Source organism: Leucopleurus acutus (assembly GCF_964270905.1).
Source record: "Leucopleurus acutus genome assembly, chromosome: 13".
Classification (NCBI taxonomy): domain Eukaryota; kingdom Metazoa; phylum Chordata; class Mammalia; order Artiodactyla; family Delphinidae; genus Leucopleurus; species Leucopleurus acutus.
The window spans coordinates 56112332-56135366 of NC_139155.1; the positions used below are offsets into that span (position 1 = coordinate 56112332).

At 47.8% G+C, this 23035-nt stretch overlaps 1 protein-coding gene and 1 long non-coding RNA gene across 17 annotated transcripts in view; one reads left to right on the plus strand and one right to left on the minus strand.

Moving 5' to 3' along the window:
• Positions 1 to 23035, minus strand: part of DLGAP1 (DLG associated protein 1) — a gene marked incomplete at both ends in the record, with an annotated part of 319449 nt that overhangs the window by 65130 nt on the left and 231284 nt on the right. The gene's annotated exons all lie outside the window — the stretch shown is intronic.
• Positions 1540 to 15201, plus strand: LOC309970277. The gene is made up of 4 exons (XR_014326673.1): positions 1540 to 2396; positions 12512 to 12650; positions 14363 to 14457; positions 15114 to 15201. It is a non-coding gene; the product is annotated as an uncharacterized lncRNA (long non-coding RNA).

A 23035-nucleotide genomic window follows, 5' to 3' on the forward strand; every position in this document is an offset into this window, starting at 1 on the left:
TGACAAGGATGCTAAGAGAGGAGGCCAGGGAGAGTTACCAGCAGGCTGTTGGTAGCAGTGAGGGATGTTCTGGCATCCTGGGAGCACACGTTGGCACCGATGAAGACAAAACTCTGAATCGAGAAGTTTGCTGCTGCCACTTCCGGGCAAGCAGGCCCAGAAGTGCTGAATTTACAATGAACGGTGGAGATCATCGTCCCCAGGGTGACATGCTCCCCAGTCTGGACCGCCCCGTCAAACGCCAGACAGATCTGTGATCTAGCTGGAGTCCTTCACATGATAAAAGCACAAACCCAGGTGAAAACAAAGTTGATGAGATGGAGAATGAGTCCAGACGCTTCACCTGCCCTTAGATCAACTCAATCACCGGAGAGTCCATCTTTCCTCTGTAGCACACGCTGTGCTAAGAATTTAATAGACAGGACTTCCCTGGTGCCCCAGTGGTTAAGAATCCGCCTGCAAAATCAGGGGACACGGGTTCGATCCCTGGTCCGGGAAGACCCCACATGCCGCGGAGCAACTGAGCCTGTGTGCCACAACTACTGAGCCTGTGCTCTAGAGCCCGTGAGCCACAACTACTAAGCCCGCTGCGACAACTCCTGAAGCCCTCGCACCTACAGCCCATGCTCCGCAACAAGAGAAGCCACCGCAACGAGAAGCCCATGCACCGCAACGAAGAGTGGCCCCTGCTGGCCGCAACTAGAGAAAGCCCGAGAGCAGCAGAGAAGACCCAATGCAGCCAAAAATTAATTAATTAATTAAAAAAATAATTTAATAGACATGGTCTCACGACCCAGATAGATCTCACTAAACCCATTTGTTTGATGGTAAGACTGAGGCTCAGGGTAGGTAACTGACTTCTCTAAGTCATGCTGCTCCTAGATGTTCACACGGCTTCCAATCCCACCTCTTCTGTTCATGCAAATCGCCTGTATTCATCCGCATAGTAAGCCTTCCCTGAAACACCGCGTCCAGTAGAAGATAACGCTCTCCACGAGGAATTCCAGGAAACTGCTCCTAGCTCAGTCCTCTGGGAGTCCTTTGACCCAGAGGACTGAGCTAGGAGCGCAAAGGTCTGGAGGATGAATGCATTTGGAGTGGTCAGCAAGGGGTGCCCAGCTGCAACTTGAAAAATTTTGCAAAAGGAGAGAAACTCCACGAAACAAAATACACATGGAAAAATCGCTCCCTTTTTTCAAAATATTTACAGCTTAACATTTACAGGCCACCCAAAGTGTGGTGGTCAGCGGTCCGCAGCCTGCTGGCCCCATGGTGAGGCGTCGGTGATCAGAGGGCTGCGGGGACTGCGCGCAGGGCTCCTGGGGAGGGGGGGGGGGCAGGGCTTCTGCTGGCCTCTGTCCTGGTTAGTTTTGGCTCCAGGTACGTGGATATGGGACTGATTACCACCAGAGCCATCCGCCACGGAAACCACAGAAACGAGCTAACCTTTCCTCCCTCGAAGTAGAGAAAAGCAGGCTTGTGTACGGGTGGAGGGGGGCGGAGAGGGATGTGGACAGAGAGGGAGGGGTGGTGTAAGAACTCTTGTAGTCATAAGGCTCGCCAGTTGGTAGTTACTAGTATTCCAGACGCTTCCTAATGCCAGACAAATGCCCGGAGCCCAGGCTTGTCTGGCTCAGAGATCTATTCAGCCGATAGCAGCCCGGCCCTGGTGGGGAGAGCAGATCTTTCAGGGAGCAGCCTCCATGGCTAATCAAACACAACATTGTTCTCAGAAGGAAGAATGGAAAGGTTTGTTTCAGGAGCATAGCTTTTTTTTTTTTTTTCCTTTTGAGGCACCCGAGTTATTTTAACAAGTTGCTACAAAACTTGGGCTTCCTGAGGCGAGGCTGTCCTGCACAGTGCATGTTCTGTCCCAAACTCCAGGGAGGGAGGGACCCGAAAATTAGTCATTAAAAAGAAAAAAAAAGCCCCAGGCACTTCGTGCCTGGAAATGATGTAAGACGCAGCCACTCCTCTGTTAGAACTACAACCAAACAATGCTCGGCGATCGCGGCAGCTGCTCTCCAAATGTCAGCGCCAAGCCCGGCCAAAGGGCTGGAAGGCCACCGAGCCCAGGACTTTGTGCGCTACCTTTGTCGCCCACATTTTCCCCAAGCACTCTCAGGACCCTGGCAACAGGTAACGTGGCAACCTTTGCCTTCTAAAACGGCAAGCGGCAGGATTTCAGAGAACAAAAGGATTTTTTGAAAGCCAGCTGCATCTCCCTCGCCACCCCCTCCCCCCGCCCTCTCCCCCCGCCCTCCCCCTTCGCCACTCCAAGTCTGAGAAAACAAAGTATTGCTGCGGCAGCCCGGCTCTCGAGCGCCCCCTGGTGACCAAGCTCGGAACATCACCGATGTACCTTTCAAGGTACAACTTCAGTCCGAGGCTCCCAGGTAAGTCACGCTGGGACGCTGGACGTCTGGGCTGCGTTTGCCCAAAAAACGCAGAGTGGAAGTCAAGAGTCAGAAGTCTTGCTTTTTAATTTATCACCTCAACAAAAATTTTACCCGTGCTGCAGGGTAAGATCTCTGGGTTGAGGTTGCTGACCTTTTTTTTTTTCCAAAGCATCCGCTAGGGCAACAGTTTTTGTTTCCTTGGCAAGCTGAAAAGCAAAAACTGCTGTGGCCATTTGGTTAGGTGGATGGCAGTGAGGATGAATAGGCAGGAAACTGAGGATTCCTCGTGGGTGGGACTTGCATTTTCCGTTTTTATCTGAATTTGTCGGTTGTTTGCAGGAAGCTTGCAGGTAGAAGCATTTCTAATTCCCATCGCTTGTTTCCAGTTAGTTGATTTTCAAGGATGACTGAGGATTTCCAAACTGCAGGCCCAGCTTCCCAGAGAGCGTGCTTTGCAGCCCCACCCTAGCTCTTTTATCTCTGTCTGGGGCAAACACCCACGAAAATGCCAAGGGCAGTAGTTTTAACCAGTCTTCTTCCTCTCAGGGCTTCTCCCGCCCTCCGTGGTCTCTGATTTGGAGGAAGGACTGCAGTTGTGAGCTGCTGGTAGCTTCTGCCAGGCGTGAGGGCATCCCTCTTTGTTCCTCTCTGGAAATGTTAACCAGAAACTAAGAAAAGGGTTTAGATCAAAGTAACCGTTCTCTTCAAAAAGTTCCCTTAATTAACTAAATTAAAGGAAGTTAAGTGCTGTTTGGAGGAAAGTCATTTTAGAAGGCCCAGGTCCAGGGACGGAGGTCTAAAGCCTCTATGAGAACCTTTAATGAAGCTTGGCAACCAGTTAATATGGGAATTTGAGGGTTACCCTGTATAAAACCAGTTGTTGCCTAAAATCAGTCATTTCAAAGGAACATCTTGAAAGTAGACAGACATGCGGCTGGTTGTTGCCTTGATCATTTCATAGTAAAGGTTAAAAACTGAGGACTCTGAGTAAGAATCATTTGACCGGTAGCTCAGGTGAGTCATAACCTTCATAGAACTAGGCACAAAGGTTCACAGCAGGATGTTGAGAACGCCTGGCTTACTAATTTGCGAGGCGGGGCTGTTGCTTGCAGCAGGGAATGCCTTCATGATTTCATGGCTTATTTTCCCAGCCTCTCCAACAGATGCTACTGAGTCATCCAAGCACACAAGTGACTGCCCTGGCAGTGTCATCTGTTAGGATTAAATTTCCATTTGTTCCATGACTTTATGAAGCAATTTCTAACGACTGAATCAGATATACCACTTCCTCTAGGACCTAGGGATTTTTTTTTTTTCTTTTTTAATGTTTGTAACATTATGTGAATTTTTCAGAATTTGTCCCAGCCAAGTCAGCAGGTCTTCCTGGGTTGAATGGACTGTTTACAGGAGGGGAAGATTCAGGACCCAAGGTCAGGGTTACAGAATGAAATAAGGTTTCCTGTTTGGGCAGCTGGTCCCACCTCCTCAGGTTCGGGCAGACTGGTCTTGTTGGAAGATAACAGGCCTGGGATACCTGGGGTAGGGATGGTGCCAGGAGTGGGGAAGGACATTTTGCTTTTAAGCTTCTCTTCAGCTAGCTTTCATTTCTTGTTAGATGTCATTTCTTAGCAATACTTGCCTCTATTCCCTGTTAGGTGAAATTTTTTTATTTTTTCCGGACCAAACTGAGAGAAAGGAATTAGTTAAGGATGTAAGAATCACAGGGTCAGGCATTGTTGTCCGTTGTATTCATGACAACCACAGTACTTAGACCGTGCGTGGCACGTAGTCGTATGGCGGTAAATACTTGTTACGTGAAGGAAGGAACAGGGACGAGAAGGGATTTCCTGGAGAAGCAGAAAAAGGGACTAATAATTAGGAAAGCAAAGTCACCAGGGTAGAAGGAAAATGAATACTCAGCAAAGCCGGACTCTGTGACCTTGGATGTTGCAACATAGTCTCCCATCACTGATGCCCACCTCTGTTTGGCCTTGGTCAATTGCTGGCCGAATGCAGCAGTGATTGGCCAGCTTTTGACGTGGAGCTAGAATGTGAAAGGCCCACCTCGTATCAGCTGGAAGCAGTTAGTCCTTTGGATTATTCACCTAACTTCCTCCACCCTCTCTGCTGGGCTTTATCCATGTGGGGCTGTGATGTTCACTGCCCTTTCCCCAGAGCAGCTGCCTTTCCTCCTCCGTTCCTTCCGCTCCTTATTATTCTTTGACTTCTTATTCCTGGTCTCATTTCATGATACCTGTACCATGGACCTGGAAAGCAAGGGAAACCTGGAATGCAATCACACAGCCCAGCAGCACTCTGTGCCGTGGGGCCGTGTCTGGGACACACAGCGGACCTCAGGGGGTACAGAGCTCTGAGGCCAGGTGGAGTGGCTGACTGGCTCCAGGTGGGAGCAGGGTCTCGGGCACACACTGCCCACTGGTCTCCCTTGAAATGGTGAGCTGGCCATGCAGAGCGAGGGTGCTGTGTCCAAACCCAGTGAGGTCATGTCTCATGGTGGTCCGTCGGGCTGAGTCCTCACTGAAACCTCTGGCTGGATCGATCAGGAGCCTCTGCTCTCTGGCCAACACCCCGGGCTTCGGAGAGAAGGCAGACCTTGTGTCAGAGCAGCTGACGCTGCTGCCCTGTGGACAGAGGGCTTGGCGGGCTGGCTCCATCTGGAGCAGAAGCTTTTGCATCAGACAAACTGGGGGAAACAGGATATATGAGGAAGCAAAGAAGAAAGAAAATGTATCCAGCATGTCTTGCTGTCAGTTGGAGGGCGATGAGAAATAATTACCTGTATCTGGAGAGCAAGGAATGTAGGGGGGCCTGATCTGTGCAGTGAGACAGTTAATTATTCGTCCGACTCCTTTCCGCTTTCCTCCCTGAAACCCCCCTCCTCAAAGGAAAAACAGGACAGACTTTTTGAGTTAAGCTGTGGAATACCGTCTACCAGCCCGCTGGGCCCAGAAAGGACACCAGCCCCTTACTGACTCTCAGATGACAGGATCAGTGCTTCAAAACGACACCTCATTATCCAACTGTGTCACTGACAGATGAGGACACAGGTCCAGAGAAGAACTTGGCCGGGGCCCCCCAGTCTTCTTCAGTCTGCACCACACAGCAAACACCATCAGCCTTTACAGTGGGTTCGTAAAGGCCACTTCAGACTGCATTCACAATTCCACTGTGCAGTTGGGTTTTGGTTATTTGCCAGAATTAAATAAAAATATCAAGGAACCCTCCTACACTGTCGGTGGGAATGTAAATTAGTACAACCGCTATGGAGAACAGTATGGAGTTCCCTGAAGAAACTAAAAATAGAACTACCGTATCACCCAGCAATCCCACTCCTGGGCATATATCCAGAGAAAACCATAAAAAAATCAAAAAGACACATGCACCCCAATGTTCATTGCAACACTATTTACAATAGCCAAGATATGAGGCAACCTAAATGTCCATCAACAGAGGAATGGATAAAGAAGATGTGGTATGTATATGCTATGGAATACTACTCAGCCGTTAAAAAGAACGAAATAATGCCATTTGCAGCAACATGGATGGACCTAGAGATTGTCATACTGAGTGAAGTAAGCCAGAGAAAGACAAATGCCATGTGATATCACTTATATGTGGAATCTTTTTTTTTTTTTTTTTGGCCATGCCACATGGCTGGTGAGATCTTAGTTCCCTGACCAGGGATTGAACCCGGGCCCACAGCAGTGAAAGCACGGAGTCTTAACCTCTGGACCACCAGGGAATTCCCTGTGGAATCTAATTTTTCAAAAGTGACACAAATGAACTTATTTACAAAACAGAAACAGACTTACGGTTATCGAAAACAAGGTTACCAAAGAGGAAACGTGGTGGGGAGGGATGAATCAGGAGTTTGAGATGAACGTACCCACGCTACTATATATATAAGATAGATAACCAACAAGGGCCTACTGTGTAGCACAGGAAACTCTACTCAATATTCTGTGATAACCTATAGGGAAAAGAATCTGAAAAGAATGAACATATGTATATGTATAACTAATTCACTTTGCTGTACACCTGAAACTAACACAACATTGTAAATCAACTCTACTCCAGTAAAATGTTTTTAAAAATCCCAGCAAACTGGTGAGGCCAGCACTAAAATCTACCAGTTTACTCTAGCTACTGCCCACGGCATCCTCATTCACTGTGTTTCCTGGAGCCAGGTGCCTGGACCTATTATCCCAGCTCCACAAGTGACTGGAGGCAAGAGAGTTTGGGTTGCCCACCTTCTGCAGAGTGGGGTCCGATTGGAACCTGGGTTCTTCTCATCTAAGCCTCCGTTCTCTTCTTTTAAAGAGCTGCCTTATATTTTCTGTCATTAAGATTCTCCTTTGAACCCTCATGAGAGCAATGTCCAGAAGCCTTTTGCTGAATCTCTTGGTCAAACGTGCTTGGAATTCAGAACTTTTTGGATTGTAGAAAGCTGATTTGCATGACACACCCTGGGGGGCCTGGGTACTCTAACCTGTCTGTCTGCAGGAAAAGGTGAAACAGTCACACTGCAAGTAGCTGCAAGGTCCGGTTTTGGCCTATGGCTTTCAGAGCGCTGAAGGATGGTGGCCACCCACTCCTTCAGGTGCCTCGGTACATCAGAGCCCCACCCCCCCCACCCCCCCCACCCCCACCCCCGCCAGGGACCTCCTCCTCCAGGGCATCTCTGGTCCTGGACGGAGCTCTGGCCCAGCCTGGCCCAGGAGGAGAATGGGGGATGGGTAGTGACTGGGTGGTGGTGGGCTTGGCCTGGTGGGTGGGCAAGGTTTCTACATCTTTAAGGAAAAGAGGAATCCGATTTCAAATTTGATAATACTTCTGACATTGTCTCTCTTTCCTCGACCGTGTGAGTTCTGGGTGTTCATTGGTTTGTCACTGTGTTTCACACACCATTGGCAGAAACACCTTTGTTGGTTTTTGTTGTAATGGTAACAGGGGTACTTGTAGGGGCTTTTAACTGGCCTCTTCCCACAGTGTGGAATGCCGTCTATAAAAATTACAGAATTAGTAGTCTGAAGATAAACGCTTGGAGGTAAACACTTCGTATCTGCCAGGTTGTGTGCTTGTGTGTGTGTGTGTGTGTGTGTGTTTTGAGCCATCCCTTCCATCATTCTCTCCCCCATTCTCATCCTGTACCCTAAAGCTATGATCTGACTTCACAGCCAAAGAGATAAAAGTAACATTCTTCTCCTTGGCCCACCATACTTTGGACTGACAGGAGGGTGATTCCACGCTAGGTCCAGGCTGGCTGCAGCCCAGGACACGCACCTAAAAGTTGATCCCTAAGGGCATTCCTCATTCATTAAAGCTCTACCCAGGGCACAGCTGGAAAATCATTTTCAGATCACAAGTTTTTATCCCACATTTCCAATCCAAGAGATAACAGACAGACTCCATGTAAAATAGCTTGAATTAAAGAATAAACCATTGTGTGGCTGGACATGTCCATGAACTGCAGGCAGAAATAGATCAAGCACTAGAAATTTTTTTTTTCTTTTAATCTAGAACAAGCCCCGCACTGCCTCCTGGTGTGGATTACACTTTACTTTTCGAAAGGAACCATGGATAGTAAAGCGAAATCATTTTGATTCTTTTGGATTGTAGGTGAAAGGTTTTATTCATCAATTCTTTGAAAAACCAGCTATACCCACTGCAAACCTACCAAATGAGAGGATGTTAAGCTGTTCAGTGGGTTGTACGTTTGGGGCCTTGTTTGGAATTTCAAGCTCATGTTACGGGACTGGCCCGTGGTTGCAATTTACACCGTTTATCAGTAGGATTGCTGAAGTGCTGAGGTGCCGGAATGCGGAAACACTGGAGGAGACCCGAGCTGGTCTTTGGATCAACATTAATTACCAATAAAGAGTTAGGAAATTGATCACAGGGAAGGGAAGCATGTTAATGGCCACCGCTCAAAGGTTCAGCCCCGTTCAGTTACTGATAACCTTGCGACGTCTCCAGATAAAAGCCAGCCTTGTCACCCCCAGGCACCTGGCTGAGAGGTAATAAAACTGTTGCCTTATCTTCTAAGAGTGGAGTTGGTCCAACCTCAGTCCGAGGTAATTACAGTAAACTGAAATTGCCTGTCATTTACAAAAAAGGGAAGGCGTAAGGCGGGAGATGGTGTTTGTCTCTCTCCTTGGATTTTAAAAAGAAAGCAAGCAAAACAGCCAGAAGTTTTCCAGGGAGTGAGAAAAACAGCCCGGCTTGGCCACCCTCTCCTGGGGGTAACGGATTGCAGGCGGCTCAGGTCCCCGTGAAGATCTGAAAGAGAGGCTCACGCTGATGAAAATCCTAGCAATCTTCTTAGTCTGTCCTTTCTAAATGTAAATGACAGAGTCGGAGCCCTGCTAGGGAGGGCAGGAAGTCTCAGTCTTACCCAGTGACTCATTCAGTGCTGTTAGCTCCAGAAGCTGGATAAAAAGTTTTAGCAAAAGCAGCAACAAATCTACTTTAAATACTAGCACAGTAAGGAAATTCCTCTCTTTCAGGCCGAATGCCATCCACACAATAGAGCTCCTGTCGACATCTCATTTACAATCTACCCCCAGGACACAGACAGGACCATTTCCATAAACCCAGCTCAGAAACACCTATTGTTCAAAATCTTCAACTAGCCACAGGCTACCACCACTCCCTATTGTTTTGTAAAATAAAAGATTTAGAAGGAGCCAGATTGGGACCTGGAAGCTCTGAAAAGAGGAAGGAAAAAAGTCCCTTTGACCCGATGCTGTTGGAGAACGTGCGTGAAGAATAAAGTTAATGGATTTTCATTTTTACAAGAAGTGCATAAGCAACGTCCGCTCCCTTCCTGAACTCGTGATCGGGGATTCTGAAAGCAGTGCCAACGGGTTTGGTACCTGAAAAGTCAAAGGCTCTACTTACCCTATTCTCTGTCTTACAAAAGCCCTGATGGCAGCCACAGCAAAGCACCAGGTGAGTATTCGATCTGGGTTGTTTCCTTGGGATTTATAGCTTGACTCTCCTTTCTAAGTAGGATTTTGAGGCTCGCTGCAGAACCTACCCCCTGCCCGAGGACGAATGGTTTCCTCCTTTTCAACACCACCATTTTGCTCCCTCTTTTAGTAGAACCTGACCACTTTCTGGAATTACATAATGTAGCCTTTAGACGCTTTTTCTTCAGATAATCCTCAGATGAAGAGGTACATTTGTGTTGACCAAACAAAATGGGCATGTCTCAAAGACTCAGTGTCTACCCTCCGAGTAGATCTTCAAGTTCACTTTCCCTATCTTAGCAAGTAACTCCTTTTTCTACCCAGAGTTCAAGCCACAACTCTGGGCATCACCTCTAATTCCTTTGGGTCCTTCCCTCCTATCTCTTAAATCCTTCTGGAATCCTTCCACATCCTACAATCCACCTTTCTGCTTCCCTAGATCCTATTATTTCCTCTCTGGAAGATGACAGCAACTTCCTACCTCAGCGTTCCTCAAGCTACCTGTTGTGACTTATTAACGGGTCATGAAATCAGTTGAGGTGGGTCATACAGTTTCACCATTAAAAAAACCACAACGGAATAGATTAGAAAACGTCAGAGTGCATCAAACAAAGGAAGAGTAAATTTGGTTTCCGGACGCTTGTGTCAGTGTGTGTCCCGAGATCTGTGTACATTCTGGGTTAACAGGTAGAATGTATCTTGTCTGTCAGGAGTTTGAGAAATACTTTTCTAATTGGTCTCAGGGGCTCTGTCTTGTCCCTGGCTCCAAACTGTTATACACGCTCAGAGCAGGAGGGGGAGATTATGAACGGATCCGGCTGACAGCTCTGCCCTCGGGATAAAGACGTGGGTCTGGGGCTTTGGAGATTCTAATTACTTAGTTCCTCCTCATCCTTTCAGGTTTCAGAACTCCACGTCCTCCCGACCACTTTTCCTTTTAGCTGTTCAGGCCACCAAGTTCCCTGGCCTTTGCAGAGGGAATTTCCCTATAGGAACGTTCTGTCCTCTTTCTCCTTCAGGTATCAGCTGAGGTGTCGCCTTTTCCAGGAAGGCTTCCGGAAGTCCCTCTAAATGCCTCCTCTTAGTTCTCATGAAAACCCCTGACTTTTTTTTTTTTTTTTTGCGGTACGCGGGCCTCTCACTGTTGTGGCCTTTCCCGTTGCGGAGCACAGGCTCCGGACGCGCAGGCTCAGCGGCCATGGCTCACGGGCCCAGACGCTCGCTCCGCGGCATGTGGGATCTTCCCGGACCGGGGCACGAACCCGTGTCCCCTGCATCGACAGGCGGGTTCTTAACCACTGCGCCACCAGGGAAGTCCACTCTAATTTTATTTTTAAAAATTTTACTTATTGATTTGCTTATTGATCTGTTTGGCCTGGCACTTATGCAATGACTTTACAGATGCTGAGCGTCCTTCCTGGCTTGGAAAACTCCTGTTCATGCTTCAAGATTCACTTCATCTGTGTTCTGTGAGCCCCTCCTACATGTTTCCTATAGAATTCATCACACTTTGCTCGTTCCTCTTACACTGATGCTCTGGTATGAAAGCACAGGGAAATTAGTGATCAGGTAGATCTTTGTTTCCTGTTATACTTATTTGTTGGATTAAATGATTCTGTATGGCAAATGCTATCATGCAAGGTCTCACCAAACCAGACTGTCTGTATTTCAAAGAGGTGCTCAGCCTTGGTGGCCCGGTGGTGTCTGGAAAAGGCAGTGCCTTGAAGGCAACCAGACCTGGTCAGATCCTGACCTGCCACTTACTGGCTGCAGGACCTCAGATGACTCAGCTCTCATCCCTTTTCCTCATCTGTTGAGTTTGGGTAACAGCCTCGGTGACCTCACAGTGTCATGAGACGGATGATGTAGTTAATATGATGTAAGGGTGTGGCACTTAATATCTCAAACACAGGAAGGAGGCTCTCTTCCTTCCTTCCTGCATTATTTGTTACAACAAAATGCCAGTAATACAAAAACCATCTTGAAAACTCCCGAGGAGATTTTCCTGGAGGGGGGGAGACCCTATCCTTTCCACATGTTGGGGTTTCTACAGCACGAAGAGCCTACGCAGAAGTTCCGTGTTGAGAGCACATTTTAAGATGCCCGTCCCTAGTGCTGAATGTTAAAATTTCATCTCATCTCTCTGGCCTCAGCTCATAAATCCTCTCCTTAGAGAGGCCTTCCTTCACCACCCAGCTTCGAGCAGCCCCACATTCTGCCCTCCCAGCCGTGGAGCCACCTACTGAGAGGAGGAGATGCGGGGAGAAAATAAAAGGGCCTTTGAAGGTGTTGCATCTTTCCTAAGTGCAAGCCCTCCCCTCGGGTTGGGAGTTGTGGCTTGCTTGGTCCGTCTTTATCAGCTTTGTGCCATTGTACCCCATCCCACCCTCTGCAGCCCCCATCTCCTTAAATCACACAGATGACTGGCCCCAGCCTCTGCTGTCTTGTATCTTGGAAAATGCAGAAATGGCCATGAACTTCTGCGGTCTTGGGGGATGGTTCCCTGTCAGTGGTTTAAAACTGTCTTCCTGCTTTCTATGTTACCACTCAGTTCAGAAGAGACAAAAACAAACCCAAAACATTTTCAAGTACGTTCTGCTTTGCCCTCATGGTCAACGCTAATAACTTCCAGCTAGAGGGGGCTGGAGGGCAGGATGTGAATGGGACCAGCTCACTCTGTTTCAGTTCAAGTACTTGAGAATTTAAAAGCACAGACCCTCTCCAAGCACTGCTTAAGGCCTGTCAACTAAATCTCCCTAGTTTGCCAAAGTGACTAGGTAGGATACTAGCCCTAAAATGATGCACTTAAATTACTAAAAACCTATCAAGCAAACAGCAGTAAGTTTGCTTTCCATGCCTGAGAGGCAGTAATGCATGATGTTTCAGAATATACGTTTTGGAGGCAGACCTAGGGAGGTCTGCTTAATCTGTTTAAACATCAGTTTTTTACTATGTGAAATGGGAATAGTAACCCTTGCAGGGTTGGTGGGAGGATGAAACGAAGTAATATCTGAGAAATGCTCAGACTATTACCTGACACATAGTAAGTGCTCAATAAATAGTACATGGTAACAACATCAACCATTTCATAAGGGAAATCCCTTTGTTTTGTCTTAGCAGCCAGTAAGCCGGGTGTACCCCTGCTCCTGTGCAAAAGGCCTGTGAAACTCTGAAGCTATACTTGTACACAGATGTGATCCAATGATGCCATCTCATCTCCATGGCAACCAGGTGTCTCACTTATCTAGTCTGATGCCAGGTAAGCGGTAGGTGATGAAACAAACTGAATCTCAGGCTAAAACTCTATTGTTCAGTACATCCACCAGCAGTGCTCCTGTTACAGACACACTCAAAATTCTGATTTCATGTGACCTTTACATTCACGGTTTTAGTCATAAAAGTACTTCAGAAACACTGACCAGCTCAGACCATACTTGTATTTTTAGTTACTTCCCAGATGTTTACCTGAGATAAAAATAAGCAAAACCACCAAAGCTTTTCTACTAAGCATATCTCAATGTCTGTCATTTTAGTCCATTTTTCTATCGCTAACCTAAGGATAGATTAGAAAGTATGTTGTCAAAAAAACTTTTTTGAGCTTAAGAGAATGGTTGGCAGCACGTTATTTTATAAGTGATATTGGATATAAAATAAACAAAAGCACTCTGGAGAACGGAGTAAAGGAAGCAATATTGGTTGAAAGGGCCCAGTGCCTGGTACCCTGAGGGAGTATGAATTTATGAATGAACGGAACACTTGGAAGAGCCAAAAGTCTTTGGAATTCCAGGTCCATAAATGAGTAGGTCTGTGACCTAGGGCAATGCGCTTAACTACTTTCTGTTCATTTTACAGCAATCTGTAGGATCAGCATCAGCTGTAGTGGTAACAATTTTTACTTTTTCGCAGCCAGCTGAGTGATTTTTCCAAACCACAATGCTTCCTGGAGCAACGTAAATTGAGCTGGCCTTTGGCCGAGCTGGGGCTCTGGGGATACCACAAAATGTTTCATAAAATTTGCATAAAGTTGCAAATTTAAGCAAAATAGGAGGGAAAAATGCTGTAAAAATTAATAGGGCCAGAGGGCGTGTTCTCTAATCATCTAGTTACACACTTCCCCTCCCAGCTGCCCCCCCAAACACTCATAATATTTGATATAAAACTAACATGGCGACATATAGCTGCAATAAAAAGGAACTAGTCTTCCAACACAGCTCAGGGTGAAGCTAGGTAGATTTTAAAAGGGATTGGAGGGGCTTCCCTGGTGGCGCAGTGGTTGAGAGTCCGCCTGCCGATGCAGGGGACACGGGTTCGTGCCCCGGTCCGGGAAGATCCCACGTGCCGCGGAGTGGCTGGGCCCGTGAGCCATGGCCGCTGAGCCTGTGCGTCCGGAGCCTGTGCTCCGCAACGGGAGAGGCCACAGCAGTGAGAGGCCCGCGTACCGCAAAAAAAAGTGATTGGAGTCAAATGTAATTTGGAGAGGAGACAGAATATAGTTTGTTTGAATGACGCACAAATTAACAGTTGTTAATTTTGATGGTTTTTGAGTAAATGAGTAGGAGAATTGGGACTGGCAGGTCTAATGTTACCCCAGTGCCTGTTAGGGGTCTCTATTTTCTTGGATAGAAGCTTTCTTCTAGAGAGAACGAGTTCAGAAGCACTGAATAACTAGGCTTCAGAAGGACCCTGCTTGTATTTGGAGCAGGGAGGACAGCAGGGTCACAAGCAGATAATCTCCGAGAGCTGCTGGAGGATTGGCCTTGGAAACATCCAGGGTAGGAGAGGAAAAAATCCAAGGGCAATCTTGGCGGGTGGAGGAGGTCGGGGCGGAGATAACAAGTCTGGGCAATAGGAGAGGGAGGCGATGGGTAAGGGGAGGCCAAGAAAACATTTTTCATTGCTTTGTCTGAGGCTGAGGCAGCCCTGAGCAAAACTGTGAAGTAGGTCAAATTTCTTGTGTCTTTCTCTCCCTAGGGCATCGGAGACCTGCCACCACCATGCTGTTCCCCGTCACTCAGTTCCAAATTTATGAGATTGCCTCAGTCCCTTAGGTATTTGTTCTCTGAAAGGTAAAAATGTAGCTAGTCTGATAAAATAATGCATTGGAGGATGGCTGGGGGGCGGGGGACGGGGGATTGCATTTTTAAAAGAATTCTTGCAAACATTTCCTTCCTCCAGAGTAATAAATACATGTTTAAAAAGAGGGTCTCTGACGAACTTATGGTTACCAGGGGGGAAGGGTGGGGGGAAGGGATAGTTAGGGAGTTTGGGATTGATATGTACACGCTGCTGGATTTAAAATGGATAACCAACAAGGACCTACTGTATAGCACAGGGAACCCTGCTCAATATTATGTAACAATCTAGACGGGAAAAGAATTTGAAAAAAGAAGAGATACATGTAATATATGTATAACTGAATCACTTTGCTGTACACCCGAAACTATCACAACATTGTTAATCAACTATACTCCAATATAAAATAAAGAGTTTCTTAAAAAAAGAAAAAAGAGGGTCTCTGTAAAGTCCGCCTTAATTCCAAGGAGGGTCTAAAATTGGGAATTTCCGGATGCTAATAGACCTAGAGTGGCAGTAAACAACTTTCCGTGACTCTCAAGTCATAATTAAGGCTAGAAGGGGAAGAACTAAATTGTATACTTTACGTGTTACAGGTGTGGAATTGTGCCGAGTACTTTTTACATATGATCATCATTCCTTTTTACAGAGTTGGAGACCCAGGTAAAGTTCAGAGCGGCTCGTAACCTGCCTGCAGCCAACGGCATATTCCAAAGGTGGCTAAAACAATATTGTCCATCCAACGTGGTCTTCTAGAACAGGGGTCAGGAAAATCTATAAAGAGACAGAAAATCTATAAAGAGACAGTATGTAAATGCACGGACATGGCTGCCTTGGAGAGGTGAGCCTGATTTGTTCCAAGGGTCGTAATTTGCCAAACCTGCTCTAGAACTTTGCCACTTCCCATGGTGAGGTGGAGTCCGATACCCCTCCCCTTGAACGTGGGGAAGTGTGTGATTTGCTTGTGACCGAGAGAGTACGCAGGAACTGACAGTGCGTGACCTCCAGGGCTAAATCAGAAAAGGTGATGCTGTTTCTCCCTTAGTCCCTGGGACATCTGCCTGCTTGGAGTCCTGAGCCACCACAGAAGCGTCCAATTTCCCTGAGGCCGCCATGCTGTAAGGAAGCCCAAGTCAGCCTCGTGGAAAGACCACATGAAGAAGCCTGGAGACTCTTAGGAAGAGGGAGAGGTGTTCAGCAGCCCCCAGTGATCCAACCCTCCACCCACCCAACTGCAAGCTCGGAAGAGACCCTGAGCCAGAACTACCCAGCCAAAGCTCTTCCCAAATTCTGGCCCCACAGGAACAGAAATAATAACACGATTGCTGTCGTTTTAAGGCACTAAACAAAAAACTTAGAACACTGTCCCAAAACTAGTGAGTGGCAGATATGGGATTCAAACCTAGGTTGGCTTGACATTCTATTACATGATAATTCATCATTCTATTAAATGATTGCTTACAGCAGCCTTTTTAAAAAACGGTGCTAAAATATATGTAACATAAAACTTACCATGTTAACCATCTTTAAGTGTACAGTTCAATAAGTACATTCACACTGTTGTGCAAAAGATCTCCAGACCCTTTTCATCTTGCAAAACTGAAACTCTACCCATTATACAAGAGCTTCCCCTCCCTCACCCCCAGCCCCTGCAAACCACCCTTCTACTTTCTGTCTCTATGAATTTGACAACTCTGGGTCCCTCTTATACTGTAAGTGGAATCATACAGTGTTTGTGATTTTTGTGACCAGCTGATTTCACTTACTATATACATGTGTGTATTTCATATATGTATATTTTAAGCCTTTGTTGGGTAGTGAGTCTGACCAGTGAGCAGCAAAGGTTTGTCAAGGAAAAATGTCAGAGACCCCAGGTCTTATAAGTCACAGATACAAGGTCCCAGGAGGGACTTTGCAACAGCAGTTACTCTGACAATGACAATTCAGTGTCCTGCCTCTAAAGGGCTTTGAAGAAAGCGGAACCCATGAATCAAGAACAAGATAAGGCTGTTTGCTTTGTTTCAACTTGCTGGCTGACTTCCTTCTCAGAGCCATGCCTTGAGGATGAAATCATTTTCTACCACACAGCCCCTGCAAAGACCATCAAACACAAGCCCTCACTGTCGGCTCCTTTATTTCCTCTGGGTCCAGGGTGTGTATTGACTTGGTGGAATGTCTGTGACTTGCTGTAAATTGTGTATCAAGCAAAAAACTTTCCGCAGGGAGTTGGCTTTCGGGAGGGTGAGCCTTAAATGCTGCTTCTTGCTTATAGAGACTAAAACTCAGCCTGCGGGGGCTTCTTTGGCCTCCACCTTCCTCCCATCCCTGACCTAAGACCAAAAGGCAGACCTGGGCCGAGGTGCACACTGTGACAGTCCCAGCTTGGCCTACCCCTCCCCACCTGCCCTGATTGCGCCTAGCCCACCTGTTGCACAGAGAGGATGGAAGGGATTTTTGAGTCTCCCAGGATCCTAGCCAACTGTTATGAGCTGAGTGTGTCCTCCGATTCAAACGTTGAAGCCCTCACTCTCAAGACCTCGGGATGCAAGCCTATTTGGAGATAAGGGCTTTAAAGAGGTGATTAAGTTAAAATGAGGTAAAATGAGGATGGGCTGGAATCCAATAGGACTGGGTCCTTATAAAAAGAGAGAGACACCAGGGGCGTCTCACAGAGGAAGGGTCACGTGAGGATGCAGAGAAGGTACAGCCGTCTGCAAGCCAACAAGAGAGGCTTCAGGAGAAACAGCCTGCCCACACCTTGACCTCAGACTTCCAGGCCCCAGAACTGAGAGTACGTTTCTTTATTTCTGTTGTTCACGCCACCCGGTCTGTCGTAGTTTGTTACAGCAGCCCGAGCAAATGAACGCACCAATAGAAAGTTCACAGCCTGAAGACTGGGACTTCAGCCCAGAAAAGTTCTGAGGGTAATCATCGGAAACTCAAAAGGCAAGAAGGCTTTGAGTAGAGTTCCTCTGTCTGCATCTTTCACAAGCGCCTGCTGGCAGGTTTGGGAGGCCGCGCTGGTGGCCGAGCCTGGGGTGAGGCCCAGGGGGGAGCCTGGAGGCTCCTGGCTCAGAGGGAGGGGCACCAAGGCGCTAGATTCTGGAAAGTCTGGCAAGCGTGGGGAGATTTAGTGGGTGTTCGGGGCCTGGTCTAAGAGGCACTTGGCTAACTCCCTCCCTCAGCGCTCCTACCTGCCTCCCCCCACTACCCGTCCTCCGTGCAAGATACTTCATTACCAGGCGAGTCCGAAGGAGGGATGGCATCATGCAAATCCTGATAAGGTTTCGGTTTTTCTTTTGCGGGAAGGGTACTGTGATATAGGAGGGTAAGCAGCTGTCGGATGGCTGGGGTGGTGAACAGAATGAAGGCCCCTAAAGATGCCCACGTCCTAATGTTCAAAATCTGTGCGTATGTTCCCCTTCCATCGCAAAGGGGGATTTCAGACGTGATTAAGTTAAGGGTCTTTTTTTTTTTTCCGGCCGTGCCACATGGCACGTGGGATCTTAGATCCCAGCCAGGGATTGAACCCGTGCCCCCTGCAGTGGGAGCGTGGAGTCTTAACCATTGGACCGCCAGGGAAGTCCTGATGGTCTTAAAGTGGAAAGATTGCTCTGGATTATTTAGGTGGGCTCAGCTGGGGTGGGCCAATGAAATCACAAGGATTCTTCTAAGAGGGTTAGTCAGAGAAGAAGTGACTCGGAGCAGAGGGGTGTGTGTGTGTGTGTGAGAGAGAGAGAGGGAGAGAGAGAGGGAGAGAGAGGGAGAGCTTTCAAGATGCTACTCTGCTGCTGTTTTTGAGGACAGAGGAAGGGGCCATGAGCCTGGAAGTGCCGGCGTCCTCTAGCAGCTGCAAAAGGTAGGAAACGGATTCTCCCCTGGAGTCTCCACAACAGAGTGCGGCCCTTGCAGACCCATTTTAGACTTCTGATTTCCAAAACTGTAAGATGACTGGTGTTGTTTTAAGCCCCTAAGAGTGTGGTAAGGTTACAGCAGCAATAGGAAATCAACACAGGTGGTAAGGATGAACGTCCTTGAACAGCCGCTATCACATTTCAACATGCGGAGATACATGCCCAGAAATGGAGTCACAAAGCTAAGGCTTCCATCAGTTAAAATGGTGGTTTTCAAAGGTGGTCCCCCAACCAGCAGTGCCAGCAGCGCCGGGAACTTGTGGGTCAAGTTCTCAGGCTCCACCCAGACCCAGGATTCAGAAGCACTGGGGGTGGAGCCCAGCAATCTGTGTTTTTAAAAGCCCTTCAGGGGCTTCCCTGGTGACGCAGTGGTTGAGAGTCCGCCTGCCGATGCAGGGGACACGGGTTCATGCCCTGGTCCAGGGAGATCCCACATACCGCAGAGCGGCTGGGCCCGTGAGCCATGGCCGCTGGGCCTGCGCGTCCGGAGCCTGTGCTCCGCAACGGGAGAGGCCACAACAGTGAGAGGCCCGCGTACCGCAAAAAAAAAAAAAAAAAAAGAAAAGAAAAGCCCTTCAGGTGATTCTGATACACACTAAGGTTCACCTTCAAAATAAGTGACTGGGCTGGTTCTTCAGGAATGAAGGGTACTCGTGGACCCTCGGACGTGTGTGTGTTCCTAGCGAATCTGCAGTTAAACTAGTTTCCTGGTGTACACCGCTTGGCTTGGAATCTGGGAATGATGGGCACAGTTATCCCTCCAAGATGGGCTCTGCAGGGAAATGTGGGAGAAGGGTGGCCTGGAATTCAGTCTCCCTGGGGCTACAGGTCCCCACCCCCTTCATAGCCTGTGCTGTGCTAAAGAGACCGGGAAGAAGGCTAGATTGTGGTTACAGCGCCCCTGCGAGATCTTGTCTATTTGTCCCAGCCTGGGGCGGCCTAGGGCGTGGCTGTTTCCCTCTCTTCTTTTCCCAGCTCCTTGCCTGCCTGAGGCAATCCCAAACTGGCTAGTTGGAAAGATAGTCACTTTAGAAACTGAGTGAGGTCACTCCTTCCTGCCAGAGCTTACAGTTATGGAATCACGCAATGATTTCAGTCCTAGGTCAGCCTCCTGTTAGCTGGGTGATCTTGGGAGCTTAATTTCTCCGAGTCTTGGTGTCCTTGTCTGTAAAGTGGGCATGCTGAAAGTACTTCTCTGATAGGGTTGTTGAGAGGTTAAGTGAGATAATACAGGTAAAGGTCCCAGTGCAGGACTTGGAACAAAGTAAATGCTTAATACTACTGTGGTGAATTGTAATTAATTGTAGTTAATGTTATTAATTGCAGTTAATAGCCGTTATTTACACCAGCCCTGATATTAATCTCCTATTTCCAGGCTTCATGTATATAATGGATCCAATACACAAGTTCACTTATGTAAGGGATTCAGTCCCTTTTAAGTTCTGCTGACATCTCTCCTTGAGCTTCTTCAAGGCTCTGTGAAAAGGAAAAGTCTTCCTCCCTATAAGATGAGGGCATTTCTCCTAGCTTCCCAGCTGATGGAACTTTTCTACGCAGCCCCTGGGCCTCCAGTGGAGGGATGCTGGCTGGACGTCATTGGGGATATTCCCACCTTCCCGCACTGCCTGCTTTCCTCCATCTGGTCCAGTCCCACCTGGTAATTTTCCTTCCTACCCCTCAGGCCCAGCCCCATCTCCCCCAGACAGCTGCCACCACATCCCTCTGCTTCAGAAGCGGAAGCAAGGGGTGTTTTAGGACCTTTCCGGGTGAGTGACAGCATTTGAGATGCAATTGATAAAACGCCCGTGCTGAGAGGAACCAGACTCCCCAGTCACCTCCGTGCTGCCTAAACTGAGCCTGTCGGAGCCTGTCGGATGTTTGTCTGTGCAATCCGGTCACGTCCACCTCTTCTGTGAGATGGTGGGCTGTGGTGACCTGGGTGTGAACTGTCCCTTTGGGGCAGCGGGTCTGGGACACTCTGCACGCGCTGGGCCACACGGGAACTGGCCGCTGTGACTGTGCCCCCAAGCTTGCGTCGGGCTCCGTGGGGGCCACTCAGGGTGTCCGTCCCTGTTGGCGAATGAGGTCTTATTGCAGCTCACTGGGGAGGCTGCAGGGTTTTTCCTCGGCTACCCCGTGACGACCCAGGGACAACATTCCGGGAAACCAGAAGGGCTGGGCGGGCCTCTGGAATGTCAAAGGAAACAGCTTGAGGAGGCTGGGGCCTGGTTTCTGCCGTGTCACTTTCTCTGACCAGCAGGCGGTTTGTAGCCGTTCACTTAGCACCTGAACCCCACAAACGTTAAGACGTACCTTTCTTAGAAGGGAAGGGCCAGTTTATTTTTCCTTCACAGGAACAGTTCATGATAAACAGGTCACGTTAAAGACTATTTACAAGAATAGGGGAAACTAACAGAGGAAGACTACCCCACCCCCTTTTAATTCAAATTTTATCTTATTTGTTCTGTTTAAAGGGAGGGATTGGTCATAATATTACCTTATGCACCGAAGGGAACCTGTTATGGACTGAATGTCTGCACCCCCTTCCCCAGAGGCTTCATATGTTGAAGGCTCAACCCCGTTGTGTTGGTATTTGGAGATGGGGAGGTAATTAGGCTTAGATGAGGTCCAGAGGGTGGGACCCTGGTGATGGGATTAGTGCCCTTATAAGAAGAGAGGGTACCGGGGAGATGTCTCCCTCTCTCTGTCCCCTTCTCTCTCTTCACATGGAAAGGCCATGTGAGGACAGGGTGAGAAGGCAGTGTCTAGAATCCAGGAGGGGAGCTTTCTCCAGACATCTACCCTGCTGGCATTTTGATCTTGGACTTTCCAGCCTCCGAAACCGTGAGAAAACACATGGCTGTTGTGTAAGCTTTCCAGCCTATGGTATTTTGTGAGAGCATCCTGATAAGACTAAGATAGGACCTCAAGAGCAAAATAATCTAAACCCCAAGTAATAGACCACAAAGACCCAGGTGGATTTCACGGAGTGCCCCTCCCTCCTGCCCTAAAAGACAAAATACATAACAGTCCCATATAGATGGCCCCCACAGGTGCTCTGAGAAGCAAAGTCTACCCACCACTCAGAGAACCTGCAAACGGGAAGAACCAAAGTGATGAGCCCTTGAATCTGCCCGGTGCCTGCCTCATAGTGCCTGTGAACCGAGCAGGACCCTACGGGGCCTTCCCGGGACAGACCCCTCTCTACATCCACAGCCGCAGCTCCTCTCTGAAGTACCTGGAGAATGGTATCTGATGCACATTTCCTGAGTTGTTGTACAGATGCTAAAATGCCACCAAATGGAAGAAATGAACTACTTGGTGACCATGAGCATGTAGCCCCCAGACCTACTGGTGCCTAAGGACTGACACTGTTAACCATCCTGTCACCTCACCATCAGCCAATCAGAGAATTGTACACAAGCTGGGCTGCCCCTCCCTCATCTTGCCTTTAAAATGCTTTGCTGGGGAGTTCAGGCTTTTTGAGTACTAGCTGTCCCAAACTCCTAGCATGGCACCTTACAATAAATGTTGTACTTTCCTTCACCACCACCTGGTGTCAGTAGACTGGCCTTACTTGGGCCAAGTGGACCCAAGTTTGATTCGGTTACACCACTGCCTCTACTGCCTCGGGGCTCCTGGCAACGACTTCTACCAGGCTTTGCCTCTCCCTTCACGGAAATCTTTACAGTACATGCCTAATGATTTTGTGACAGTCAAATCTTACAACGATTCAGAGGTTACGTAAAGACTTGGGCACATGCCACCTACTAGCTTTGGTGGCCAAGACCTACATGCAGTTGTGCTGGCATTTTTGCTCATCACACCCTGTTTGAGGTTGCATGTGTGTTTGGGGGGTGAGTGGGTCACAGCGGTGAGGAGAGACCATCTTCAGGTCAAGCATGTTGCCCTGGAGATTCTCGGCATCTGCACAGTTCCCCAAGGTAGCGCCCCTTAAACACTGCCCCCAACAGAAAACAGTCGTAGGCTGAATTAGCGATTCTTTTCAGGAGATTAGATTTGGGGCAATTTCAAGCATTCATAATAGAAAAATAGTTTGCTTTAAGGCAGTTAAACTAAAAGCATACATTTTAATTCTGAGGGACAGAAAGTCAGTTGGGGCTTGCCTAGGTTTGGGGTCAGAGGGTGGAGAGTGACTAATTGGGGTGATGGAAATGTTCGAAACTTAGATTGTGGGTGATGGTTGCACAACTCTGTGAATATCCTAAAAAAACAGAAAACAAAAAAAAAGACACTAATTATATACTTTAAATGGGTGGATTTCATGGTATGTGAATTCAATTTTGAAAGCTGTCAAACGTTTAATTCTGAAACAACGTCATGGTCTCATAAAAATAGCCCTAATATTTTATTAGTGTTAGTAATTTTTTTTTGTAACCAAATTTTTCTGGTGTGTGATTACTAAGTCTTTGGGTTACATATGCTCTTGAGAAGAACAGATTAAAGAAGTTATAAGGCATCAGAGCTCAGGGAAGACACTGACCAGATCCCAAGCATTGGTCAGTCTTCCCCTATGCTCCTCCCTCCAGCACAGACCCATGGGGTAGAAGGTACCACTGGAGCACATGTGTTTCCTCATACCCTATCTCTACAGTCCTTCCTCTATACTCTATAGCCCTAAATGTCATTCTGTTGA